Here is a 13,261-nt window from a genome sequence, read left to right on the forward strand (position 1 = left end):
ATACGGAATATTTTTCACATTAGTCTCATAACATATAAACTTTGCTCTGATGCTAGTATACACCACATTTAGTGTGTATAGAAAGATCTTAGTAAACACTGAATTTATTTGAGAAATCATTTTAATACAGAGATAAATAAAAGCATGAGCAACTGTTGAGTACATTGTGAGAAAATATCATTTCCTTCTCAGTTCAGTGTTATGAAACATGTAACAAAATTATGTTCACGGGCATTTAAAAAAGATGATTTGATAGAGAAAATTCATTTAACACATTTTAAAAGACACAGGACTTTTCATTCAGAGAAATCTCCATTTTAAAATACCATAGATTAGAATATTAACAAGCTGAAATAATTCTGAATAAGAATATGCATAGAAGAACCATAAGTTTATAATCTTTTCTGAGACTCAATGATTTGTTTCAGCTAAAAAAAAAAAGTATTTAGAATGAAAATTATTATGAGAAAAAGAATGAAAAATTACTAAAATAATCAGAGAAGACGTTACTGAATAGTAGGGGGATTAACGGAAAATCTTTTGCTTTCATTGACTGATGTGTTAAACTGAATCAGTATCAGTTTTGTTTGTAACAACAAATCTTTATGAATTAGACTTGCACATAGAGGAGAAAGGTGTATTCTGAGTTCAGTAATAATTCATCGTAGTTGTTTAACAAATGTCTTCATTAGTCACTCTAAGCCAGATTCATCACTTTCAGTGAGAATTAAGCAAGCTGTAAGAAACAGCAAGAATATTGAACAGTATTTCTGATAAAAATGTAAGTTTTCTTACTAATCCAGAAAAAAAAAAGGCGATTCCCTAAACTAGAAAATTTAAAAATTTGTCTTGGAAACCCATTTGTTCTCTAGTTTTCTCATTCTATCCACTGAAAGAACACTTTCAAATTCCCCAGTCATGACTAGCTTTTGCTTGCAAATCATTTTAGTTTGAGGATTAGAAGGCAGAGATTAATTACGGTTCAGAAATCATATTTTGTGAACAAGTAATCTATATCAACAGAAGAATAAAAGACTGACCACTGAAGCAGGTGATGAATGTTCATTAGATGCAGTTTTTACAGAAAGTGATAGCTTAATTTATAGATATAGAGTTGAAAGAAAATAACAAAAAATGTTTATTGATATTACAGTCTAGAAAATTATATCAATAGTGTATAAACTATACAAAAATACTTATATACAGGAATTAGATAAATCCTCCCTTGTGCCACTGAGTGAAAAAAGAGTTATTAAGTACTTCATAAATATCAGTGATTTATTTTGCAGGATTCCTAACAGTAAAATTATATTTATTTTATTATATTAAATAAATTATATTTAAATATAAATAAATTATATTATAAATATATAATAAATAAATAAAGATAATATAAATATAAATATATAAATTTATATAAATATAGATTTAAAATATATAATAAAAATAAAATATAATAAATAATAACAAAAATAAAATATAATTTAAAATAATATATAAATTTATATAAATTTATATTTATATAAATTTATTTAAATATATAAATTTATATAAATATAATATAAATATATTATATATTATATTTAAATAAATTATATTTAAATATATATTAAATTTATATTTATTATTATATTTATTTATATGTTTATTTTAATATAGTAAATCTTGTTTCCTTTTAGCATTAACATAGATACAGTGTAACTTGCTTAGCTATATTTTAGTGAGAAAAGTTGTGGTTTATTTTATTTCCTATAGGATAACATCTTATATATGTTTTTTTAATGGAAAATTTTGTTTGTAATCCTGGTGAGGTACACCAGACTAAACTGGTTTGGATTTGAATGATTTTTAAAAAATGAATAAAATTTTTAGAAGACTCCATGCCACTTTTAATAGAATGAATATAAGGAAAATACCTGCTTGCATGCCTAAACGTGTAGTTCACCTTGTCCTGCAGATACTTCCCACACATAAATCATATGCTCATAAAAGCAATGCCAGCTTCTAGAAAGCATGCCTGAGAAGCTGACTAGCTTTCTCACTAGAAAGACTGGATTAAAAATAACTTCCAAATTTAATAGAGAGATATCCATTTTCAACACAAAAATTAAACGGAAAATCAGAACACATTACACTACCAACACTTTTGAAAACAACAGAAAATACCCATTCTGTTTTTATTTTGTTGCATTCTCTTAAAAGACTTTTTACCATGCTGTACACCTGAACTAACTACTTGTAACTTTGAAAGATGTTCACAAAAAACAAAGTTTTCTAATGCATTTCCATCTGAGATACTACTGGGCAAGTGTTAAGTAGAGGTACTGGAAGTATGGTAATCTCCTGTTAAACATATACCTAGATTCAGAAGCCTGTACAAAATTTCTCCTTTTCAGTTAACCTGGGAGAAAACTCATATGCCTACTCTTATATGATCAGATTTTGTTTTTATTCATTTATGAGTTTTTCTAAAATAAATTTCAATAATTTTACAATTTTTCTAAAATACTTTCTGTGATAACTAGTTTATGCAGAAGACTGTTGCTAGAAGTTGACACTGGAAGCCATTCAAAAATAAATACAATTTGTAAAACATTGTATACATTATCTGAAATTGGGAATCAAGGAAAATATGTATCAAGTTTTTCGAAAGAAAAAATGATTTTAGACTGATTTGAATTGAAATTCTTGAAGGGTATATGCAGCATAAGTTGATGTAACTATATCTTTTATTCCTTTTGCCTCTTGCTTTTTCTCAGGACAGGAGGTCTTCTTAAGATATGTTTTTACCTACCTCTTAGACTTCTGCTTCTGTGATCATAAATTCTACATTCCCAATACTTCTAAAAATTTATCTCTGTGTGAGATCAGAACATTTTCCATTGGCTTTCACCATCAAAAAAAAAAAAAAAAAAGTAATCCAATTGCTGAGACACTATTTTCTGAGAGGTCCTGTTAAAAGTTTTATACAAAATTTTCAAAATGAACTATACTACAATCCCAGCCTGCAGTGCTTAAAGCAAGTTTATTTTCAGAGGTTGCACATTAATCATTTTTCACACACAGAAAAAAAAAAAAATCTCAAACCCCTTGAGTCACCCAAACTTTAACAATAAATGTCAACAAGTCTATTTTGAGTAATGTTTGATAAATGCATTTAATGTGCTTAAGATGCTTCTGTTAAGAGGAATTTCTTCCTCACTTGTATATGCAGTTTAGAAAACTGACAGTTCTGATGTGCTAAGGTGTGGTGATGATAAAGTGTTTCCTTCTACAGAAATACAGATGAAGGAGTAGATTTATTTTCAGACTAAGTCATAACAAGCCTTTGGTGAATTTCATGATCCTTCTTACCCACCCAGTTCCCAGTTTCAAGGGTTGAGCTTTTCCTCTGCAGGCTATATTCACCTGTATGCAGTGAGAGCTCTTTTGTCCCCCTAGCTTTACACGAATAAAGAAAAAATAACTTCCACCAATAATTCTCTAATGTTCTCTTGCCTGTCACTAAAAGTGGCAAGGAAAAGGAAACACACACATGAAAGAACTCACTGGTGATTCTGAAGAGAAATTAAATTACTAGTAATGACAAGCATACCTCTAACTATTACATTCCCTATCTCGGGATGATTGGTTGCATACTGCTAAGCCACCACATCTGAGATCAGAGCAGCTCCCAAAAAACTAGAAATCTATTTTACAATCTTGTAAGCACCATAGTAGTAGACACAGCTAGAAGACATAACTAATGATAGCCACTTTCAGTCTGCCCCTCAAACATTTTCTTCCTCTACAATTCTTACACACAGATCACCCTTACTTTTCTTGGAAGTGTGGGCAGTCCCTGCAAGCAAAGATAAAAGAAAATACAAATTTTTTTATAAGAGTTCTTAAGAATATTTGTGGATATTTACACTTCAGCAAGTTACAGACACTAGAGAGGGTGGTCTTGCACCAACAGAGCTGAAGGAAGTGTATTTCCATATGAACGTATGAATACAAGGATTACTGACATTCAAGGGTAGAGAAACAGGTAGAGAAATAATTTTCCAGTACAAAGTTCCATCATTCAGGCTGAAAAGCCCCTTCAGGTGATTCTTAACACATGAGCCAGCTGTTATAGACCTGAGATTATAAGGGCAAAAAGCAGTTTAGTGAAGAGATAGTTAACTAATAATAAGCAGATTCATACAGTGTATTCCTTGCTGTAAGAATAGCATATGAATTATTCTAAATCTGAAATAACAAATAACAGCAGTATGTGACAGACTTTTTTCCTTTGGTTTTCTTAACAATAGCCTTTTGCAGACAAAGATTTCAGAGGACATTTTCAAACAGTCTTGCTTCAAAAGAAAGTGACTCTACAATGCTGAATTATAATAATATTTGCGCAATAAAAAGTAGTGTTGGTTGCTGCTGATGGAAACTGCTTCAAACACTAAAAGGCTAGCTGGGTGCCTCAGACATTTAAGCTAATGTTCTTTCTTCAAACAGTTGTTGTTTGAAGTCATTGTCCTTGCAACAATGCCTTGACAACTAAGGTTCAGGCTGATTTTGGTCTAAAGATCATAGACAGTGACACTAATGTAATAGGTTGTAATGCAAATTCTAAAAAAAAATCAGACAACCTCCCTTTCCCCTTGCCCCTCCTCTCATCCCTAACCCCCCCCAGCCCCCCCCCCCCCCCCCCCAAAACACACAAACACACACACACACATTTTTGAGGCCATATATAAACAAGATTTGGCCAAGTGTCATTTGTTCACTGCTGCGTAACTACAAATGACAGATTAAAAATCTGTCCTGCCAGGAACAAGGATGAAGGAAAAACAAGGAAGTTTTATATTTTGGCTTGAACAGGCACTGAATTTACCAGCATCTTAATTTCTGAAAGAATTGAGCACCCAATCCCAAGAAGACAGAACCTTCTAAGCCTCAACAAATGGATTCCCAATGCAATAATTTATGGAAATTTTTGTTCTGTGAATCAATTTTTGACTATAGAACAAAGACCATTTGTATGCAGTGGCCTCTAATAATGATTTATAGTAGATATATATCTCTGGGAGAGTATAGGCATATGTAAGATCTCATAGGCTGTATCGTTGTTAAAATTAATCTGAACTGAGTATTTGAAATTCAAAAACTGGATAGAAAATAAGTACTTCTGCAGTGCAACACAATCCTGTCTAAGGTCTTAACTACAGTAGCCTTGAAAAAGTTCCAGACTGGATTTAGAAATAACATAAATGAGCTCTCCATCACCATTTGTAAGAAATCAAGCAGGGAAGGCAGAAAGCTAGAATGGCTTAGTAAGGACCTGCTCATCAGTCTGAGGTGTAAGAAGGAAATGCACTGGCAGTGGAAGTAGGGACATGTAGCCTGAGAAGAGTACAGAGATGCTGTTTGGATGTGTACGGATGGGGTCAGGAAAGCCAAGGCATGGATGGAACTAAATTAGGCAAGAAACGTAAAGAATAACAAGAAGGGGAACTGTAGGTACACTGGCCAGAAAGAAAGGCAAAGGAGAGTGTATCCCCTCTGATAAACAAGAAGGTAACGACAGACGTGGAGTAGGCTGAGGTACTCAACAACTTCTTTGCCTCAGTCTTCACTGCCAGTCAGGCGTTCCAGGTTTAATTTCCCCAAACCTTTGGTGGCAGCTGGGGGAGCAAAGTCCCTCCCACTGTAAGCAAAGAGCAGGTCTGACCACCTGATAGAACTGAACAGGTCTACTGAATTGGTCTATGGGGATCAATGACATGAATCCCAGGGTCCTGAGGAAACGGGCTGACACAGCTGCCAAGCCACTCCCCATCATATTTCAAAACTCCTGGCACTCAGGGGAAGTCCCTGGTGAACGGAAAGAGGAAAACATCACTCCCATTTTAAAAAAGGGTAGAAAGAAAGACCCAGAGAACTACAGACTGGTGAGTCTCACCTCTGTGCCTGGCAAGTAATGGAACAGATCCTTCTGGAAGCAATATCGGGGTACATGCAAGACAAGACAGTGATCCAAGACAGTCAGCACAGCTTCACCAAAGGCAAATCATGCCTGACCAATCCGGTGGCCTTCTATGATGCAGTGACTGCATTAGTTGACAAAGGGACACTGATCAATATCTTCTACTTGGACTTCTGCAAGGCCTTTGACATGGTCCCACATTACATCCTGATCTCCAAATTGGAGAGATATGGATTTGATGGGTGGACTGTTCAGTGGATAAGGAATTGGCTTGAAGGCCACATTAAGAGAGTTTTGGTGAACAGCTCTATATCCAGATGGAGGCCAGTGATGAGGGGTGTCCCTCAGGGGTCTGTCTTGGGACTGGTGCTGTTTAATATCTTTATCAATGACATAGACAGTGGGATTGAGTGCACCCTCAGCAAATTTACAGATAACACCAAGACGAATGGTGCAGTCAATACAACAGAAGGAAGGGTTGCCATCCAAAGAGACTTGAGACTGGGATAAGCTTGAGAAGTGGGCCCACATGAACCTAATGAGGTTCCACAAGTCCAAGTCCAAAGAGCTGCACCTGGGTCAGGGCAATCCCAGACATGAGTACAGACTAGGAGACCTCATTGAGAGCAGCCCTGCAGAGAAGGACCTGGGGGTTCTGGTGGACTGAAAGCTCAACACGCGCCAGCAGTGTGCACTTGCAGCCCGGAAGACCAACTGCATCCTGGGCTACATCAACAGAGGAGTGGCCAGCAGGTTGAGGGAAGTGATTGTCCCTCTCTACTCTGCCTTTGTGAGGCCCTACTTGGAGTACTGCATCCAGCTCTGGGGTCTCCAGAACAATAAAGATATGGACATATTAAAGCAGGTCGATAGGAGAGCCATGAAGATGATCAGAGGGTGAGTGAAGAAAGGCTGAGAGAGCTGGGGATATTCAGCCTGGAGAAGAGAAGGCTCCAAGGATAACTCACCGAGGCCCTTCAGTACTTAAAGAGGGCTTATAAAAAATGAGGAGCAACTTTTTACTGAGGCAGACAATGACCGGACAAGAGGGAATGGTTTAAAGTAAAGGAGGGCAGATTTAGATTAGATGTTAGAAGGAAATTCTTCACTCAGAGGATGGTGAGGCACTGTAACAGGTTGCCCAGGGAAGTTGTGGATGCCCCATCGCTGGAAGCGTTCAAGATCTGGTTGCACGAGGCCCTGCGTAACCTGATCTATTGGGTGGCATCCCTGACCATGGTAGGGGATTTGGAAATACATGATTTTAACGTCCCTTCCAACCCAAGACATTCTATGATATTCTAAGATATTCTGTGATATTTAAGCTAATTCATGCATAACAAACTTCAGTCCTCTAAATCAACCCTCACTACACCCTTACTTTTAAAATTTTCTGAGTTATGATTAGTATTCTGACAGTTAATACTGAAATATAATTGATAATTAAAAAGATATCTCCCGAACTGTTTCCATTTTGATCCTCATGAGTGTGGCACAGCTAATGAAAGAAAAAGAAACTGATATTAAAAGCCATCTTGGGCATATTTGAAATACATTCATCTTTCATTGTCCATCTCATCTTTCATCTTCATCTATACAAGCCAAGAACAGTTCAGAACTACATTGCTGCCATCAGTGTGAGATGCTCTTTTGGAACTCTTCTTAACAGCATGGATGGCAGGGTCTTAGTGAATTCATTTTGAAAGATGAATCTGCCAAACAGTTAAGTACAGCAAGAATTCCAAGAATTTTCCTTTTAAGAGGTCGATATGATTGTAAGTGAGAGGAAGAGTGAATGGGATGACTTTTTTTTTTTTTTCTAAGCCTTTTCCTGTACTGAAGATTGATCACTGTGTACAGCCTGAATAATTCTTTCATTGAATGAGATATCACTTAAAAATATATTGAACAATTCATCTTACTATTCAAGTGCTGTAATGAAGATTTTCAATGGTCCATACCATAGAAAACGATATTTATATTTATTTTTATATAATAGAGCTATCTCTTTCCACTGATATGAGTATGTAAGAATCCAGTGAAATTAATATATATCTATCTATATCTATATCTATATCTATCTATATCTATATCTATAAACAAAAGAGTAGAACATTAGAGTTAGTCTCACAAATGTATGCCTATGCAGTTCCTGTGATACTGATCAGCAAGACCACAAAAAAAAATAAATCTATTACCAACATGTGCCTTTCAATACACAGCTGTATCCGTTAACTTCCTTAGAAACTAGGAAAAGCTTTGTAAATGATGGAAAATTTAAATCAGAATATCTTCCTTCAGAGACACTTGTGTGAAGAACTTAAGTTTTTGATGTGTATTTCTCATTGTAACTTAGAACCAGTCCTAAGTCTTTCAACAGAATCTGACACATAAGGAAATTTGGGGTTATTTTTTTCTAAATAACACTGAATTAATTCACTGACCTTCTCAAGTCTGAAATTCCTCTGAAGTAATAGGGTGCAGTGCTAAAATAAACATGAACTAATCTTTGCATTTTGAAACAAGTTTGCACAATTTTTACTTTTGCAAGGAAAGCTCGTAACTCAAAATGTCAATGGCCATTCTCTTTACGTGGCAGAGTCCCTCTGTCTGCAATAAGAAAATAATTACATGAGGCAGTCCTTTATGTCTTACAACGCAAAAGAACCAGGTAAATAAAGTCAAATTACAGAATTACAATAGAGTTTTGATTAAACCATTGTCTAAACATATGCCTCAGGAATACGTTATTTTCCAGAAAACTATCAGCTTACCTTAAAGCAAAGTGAAATTATTGATGGGCACTGAATCAAACAATGAAAAACTTGGTGGTGCTTTGACAAGCATTTGTGACAGGTGGAGGTACTGAGATATCATTTCAAGTAAGACTGCAATAAAAGCAGGTTTTGAAAGCTTACAGTGGAAAATACTGAAGCAAACATCCTACAGAATTTTCTCAATTCATAGCATTGTATTCTGGAAGTTCTTTCAATAGCTTTGCTGCAAAGTTGATTTCTTTCTCTTAGAGCCCCACAGGAGGAGAAAACTGCTGATTGCCATGACCTTTTTAACAGCTTTTCATGTGCTGGAAGACCAATACGTTTTCTTTCACTGTCTTATACATAAAACACATCCAATTCTTTCTGGTTTCCCTGTATATCATTTCTCCAACATCTGATTGTTGACATTCTCCTCTAGATTCTCTTTAATTTATCAATATATTCTAACATTGAGCATTCATTCTGTATGTCCTCAACTCCAAATGCGTATAAGCCAAAATAGCCAGAAAAGGCCTGACAAAACTTGCAGCCTATGTACTGGTATTAGAGTATGCCTTTTCACATAACATTAACCCTGCTTATGGTATAGCATGTGCACAGCTCTTTTTCATGGATGACATACAGCCTGAGCTTTAGCTGAGGCCCCTTTGCATAGCACTTCCACCTGTAATGTGCCTAGAAAAATGGTCTTTAGGTCGGTGTACTCTATGTTAGTATACGTTCAGGATTAGATTCTCACATGGGCACTGAATGAATTAAACACCTATGACTGACAGCTTTTGAATGAGAGTTGTGCCCCTGAGAATGCTTCCATAACGAAATGCCATATGGCTGAGTTTTACAGTTCTGATCAGATAGACGGTGACTCCTCCTGCTCTAACTCCTACAACAGTGCAGGAATTCTTGGACTATGGCCATCACATTCTGTTACAGTGAAAGAAAACAGTACAAACCTACACAATTTTATTTTCATTTTTGTAAATCTGGTGAACACATGGTGTAAGTGAGTTTAGATTTTTTTTTTCCTTTTGGCCAGCCAGCTTTCTCATTCATTCATCTCCTGACTCATCTTAGTATGTTGAGAGCACTAAAGAAATGAAACAAAATTCCAATGGTACGTTATTGATAAAGAAGTTATTGGTTTTCCACTAAAACTGGGGACGGAACAATAAAAAAAATGTAGATTTAATTTTTCTTTAGTAAAATAATGTAACTTGACATGAAAGAATGCTATCTGCAATTTATGTGCTATCTAGTAATATGTGTGCTAGAAGAATTATTAACTACTCACCAGATTAAATCACACACAGATTCACACAGAATCATCTAGGCCGGAAGAAACCTCCAAGATCATCTAGTCCAACCTCTGGCCTAACACTAATAAGTCCTCCACTAAACCATATCACTAAGCTCTACATCTAAACGTCTTTTAAAGACCTCCAGGGATGGTGTACTCAACCACTTCCCTGGGCAGCCTATTCCAATGCCTAACAACCCTTTCAGTAAAGAAGTTCTTCCTAATATCCAACCTAAACCTCCCCTGGCGCAACTTTAGCCCATTCCCCCTCATCCTGTCACCAGTCACGTGGGAGAATAGACCAACCCCCACCTCTCTACAGCCTCCTTTAAGGTACCTGTAGAGTGCGATAAGGTTGCGCTGAGCCTCTTCTTCTCCAGGTGGAACAATCCCAGCTCCCTCAGCTGCTCCTTGTAAGACTTGTTCTCTAGACCCCTCACCAGCTTTGTTGCCCTCCTCTGGACTCTCTCGAGCACCTTGATGTCCTTCTTGTAGTGAGGGGCCCAGAACTGAACACAGTACTCGAGGTGCGGCCTCACCAGAGCCGAGTAAAGGGGGACAATCACTTCCCTAGACCTGCTGGCCACACTGCTTCTTATACAAGCCAGGGTGCTGTTGGCCTTCTTGGCCACCTGAGCACACTGCTGCCTCATATTCAGCCGACTATCAACCAATACTCCCAGGTCCTTCTCTGCCAGGCAGCTATCTAACCACTCATCTCCCATCCTGTAGTGCTGCTTGGGGTTGTTGTGTCCTAGGTGCAGGACCCGGCACTTGGCCTTGTTGAACCTCATACAGTTGGCCTCAGCCCATCGGTCCAGCCTATCCAGATCCTCCTGCAGAGCCTTCCTTCCCTCGAGCAGATCGACACACACACCTAACTTGGTGTCATCTGCAAACTTACTGAGGGTGCACTCGATCCCCTCATCCAGATTATCAATAAAGATATTGAAGAGAACCGGCCCCAGTACTGAGCCCTGGGGGACTTCACCAGTGACCAGCCTTCAACTGGATTTAACTCCATTCACCACGACTTTTTGGGCCCAGCTTTCCAGCCAGTTTTTAACCCAACGAAGCGTATGCCAGTCCAAGCCAAGAGCAGCCAGTTTCTTGAGGAGAATGGTGTGGGAAACAGTGTCAAAAGCCTTACTGAGATCAAGGTAGACCACATCCACAGCCTTTCCCTCATCCACCAAGAGCGTCACTTCGTCTTAGAAGGGGATCAGGTTCGTCAAGCAGGACCTGCCTTTCATAAACTCATGCTGACTGGGCCTGATCACCTGGTTGCCCTGCAAGTGCTGAGTGATGACACTCAAGATAATCTGCTCCATGAGCTTCCCTGGCACTGAGGTCAAACTAAACTATAAGACATGCTAAGACTAAACTAAACTATAAGACATGCATATTTTTCTAGTTCCAGCAAAAAGTAGATAATATTTTATTTATATTTTCCTATGCTTAAATACATGTTTCACAACTTTTAAAAAGAACATTTCTATATACCTGTTATGTCCAATAACATAAATCAACTACATTTTGTCTAAATGCTGTAAAGCACACATGCACTTGGGAGTATATTAATGAATATATATATTCTGTAATGAATTGTTAAGTGCATGTCCTGACGATTTTTCTACCCATTTTAGTGAAGATAACTTATTGCCACTTATATTGGATCCAGTATTTTGACCTGTAATAGCTCCAGTATAACATGTCAAAAAATACTAAGGATGAAACGTCTCAAGTTTGTTGCTGAAGCCCTGCACAACAAATAGAAATGACACAGGACCCATACTAATAGTCCCATCTATTTCACTCTATTTCACTATTTGGGTACAAAATACAGGATATATGACTTTTCTACTGGGTTTGTTTCTACCTCCCTATTTCCAGTAAAAACTCAGGATTACATATATCTCAGGATGCTCACTGTATCAAGGTGTTCAATTTTGACACTACAGGATGAATATTCTGGGCTTAAATATTTATGTATTCTTGGTTTGTAATATTGATGATACCACTTCCTGACAGTCAAATGATTGGATAAGGCTATCAGAACGCTACAAATGAAGTCTCCTCATGTATTCAGTTAGTCATTAGCAAATTTGAACAAAGCCAGTAATATCAGTATGAAAACTAAAGCTTTCTTCGTCAGGATAGTCAGGATCTGGCTCTTATTTGAGCAATCCAGCTGGCAACCAGTCATGAATGGTGTTCCCCAGGGGTCAGTGTTGGGGACTATCCTCTTTAATATTTTTATTGATTATTTGAATGAGGGAATTGAGTGCATCCCCAGTAAGTTTGAAAACAACACCAAGCTGGGGGGAAGTGTCAATCTGATGGAGGGCTGGAAGGCCCTGCAGAGGGACCTGGACAGGTTGGATGGATGGGTAGCGACCAATGGGATGAGGTTCAACATGGCGAAGTGCTGGGTCCTGCTGTTTGGTCAAAACAACCCCAAGCAATGCTACAGGCTTGGGGCAGAGTGGCTGGAAAGCTGTGCAGAGGAAAAGGATCTGAGGTTTTTTGCCTGAACGTGAGCCGGCAGTGTGCCCAGGTGGCCAAGAAGGCCAATGGCATTCTGGCTTGTATCAGGAATAGTGTAGCCAGCAGGACCAGGGTGGTGATTGGCCCCCTGTACTCTGCTCTGGTGAGGCCACACCTCAAGTACTGTGTTCAGCTTTGGGCCCCCCAGTACAAGAAAGACATCGAGGCCCTGGGGTGTGACCAGAGAAGGGCTATAAAGCTGGTGAAGGGCCTGGAACACAAGTCCTATGAGAAGAGGCTGAGGGAACTGGGGTTCTTTAGTCTGGAGAAGAGGAGGCTCAGGGAAGATCTCATTGTTCTCTACAAATACCTGAAAGGAAAGTGCGGGGAGCTGCTGGTTGGCCTCTTCTCACAGGTAACTCGTGATGGGACTAGAAGGAATGGACTCAAGTTGCACCAGGGGAGGTGTAGGTTGGAAATTACATTTCTTCTCAGCAAGGGTGGTTAGACATTGGAATAGGTTGCCCAGGGAGGTGGTGGAGTCACCATCCCTGGGAATGTTTAAGGAAAGGTTGGACGTGGTACTTAGGGACATAGGCTAGTTGGTAATATTGGTGGTAGGTGGATGGTTGGACCAGATGATCTTGGAAGTCTTTTCCAATCTTAATGATTCTATGATTCAATGATGATTGCTAGGATTGTTATATTGCCATTTAACTTCGATCTTATTGGTGT

The 13,261-nt window shown here is 37.9% G+C and overlaps 1 protein-coding gene across 7 annotated transcripts in view; it reads right to left on the reverse strand.

Annotated features, from left to right (window-relative positions):
• The window catches only part of PTPRD (protein tyrosine phosphatase receptor type D), a 410,278-nt gene that overhangs the window by 44,414 nt on the left and 352,603 nt on the right, over positions 1-13,261 (reverse strand). The window lies entirely within an intron of this gene.

Source organism: Anser brachyrhynchus (genome assembly GCF_964034855.1).
Source record: "Anser brachyrhynchus genome assembly, chromosome: Z".
In the NCBI taxonomy this organism is placed as follows: domain Eukaryota; kingdom Metazoa; phylum Chordata; class Aves; order Anseriformes; family Anatidae; genus Anser; species Anser brachyrhynchus.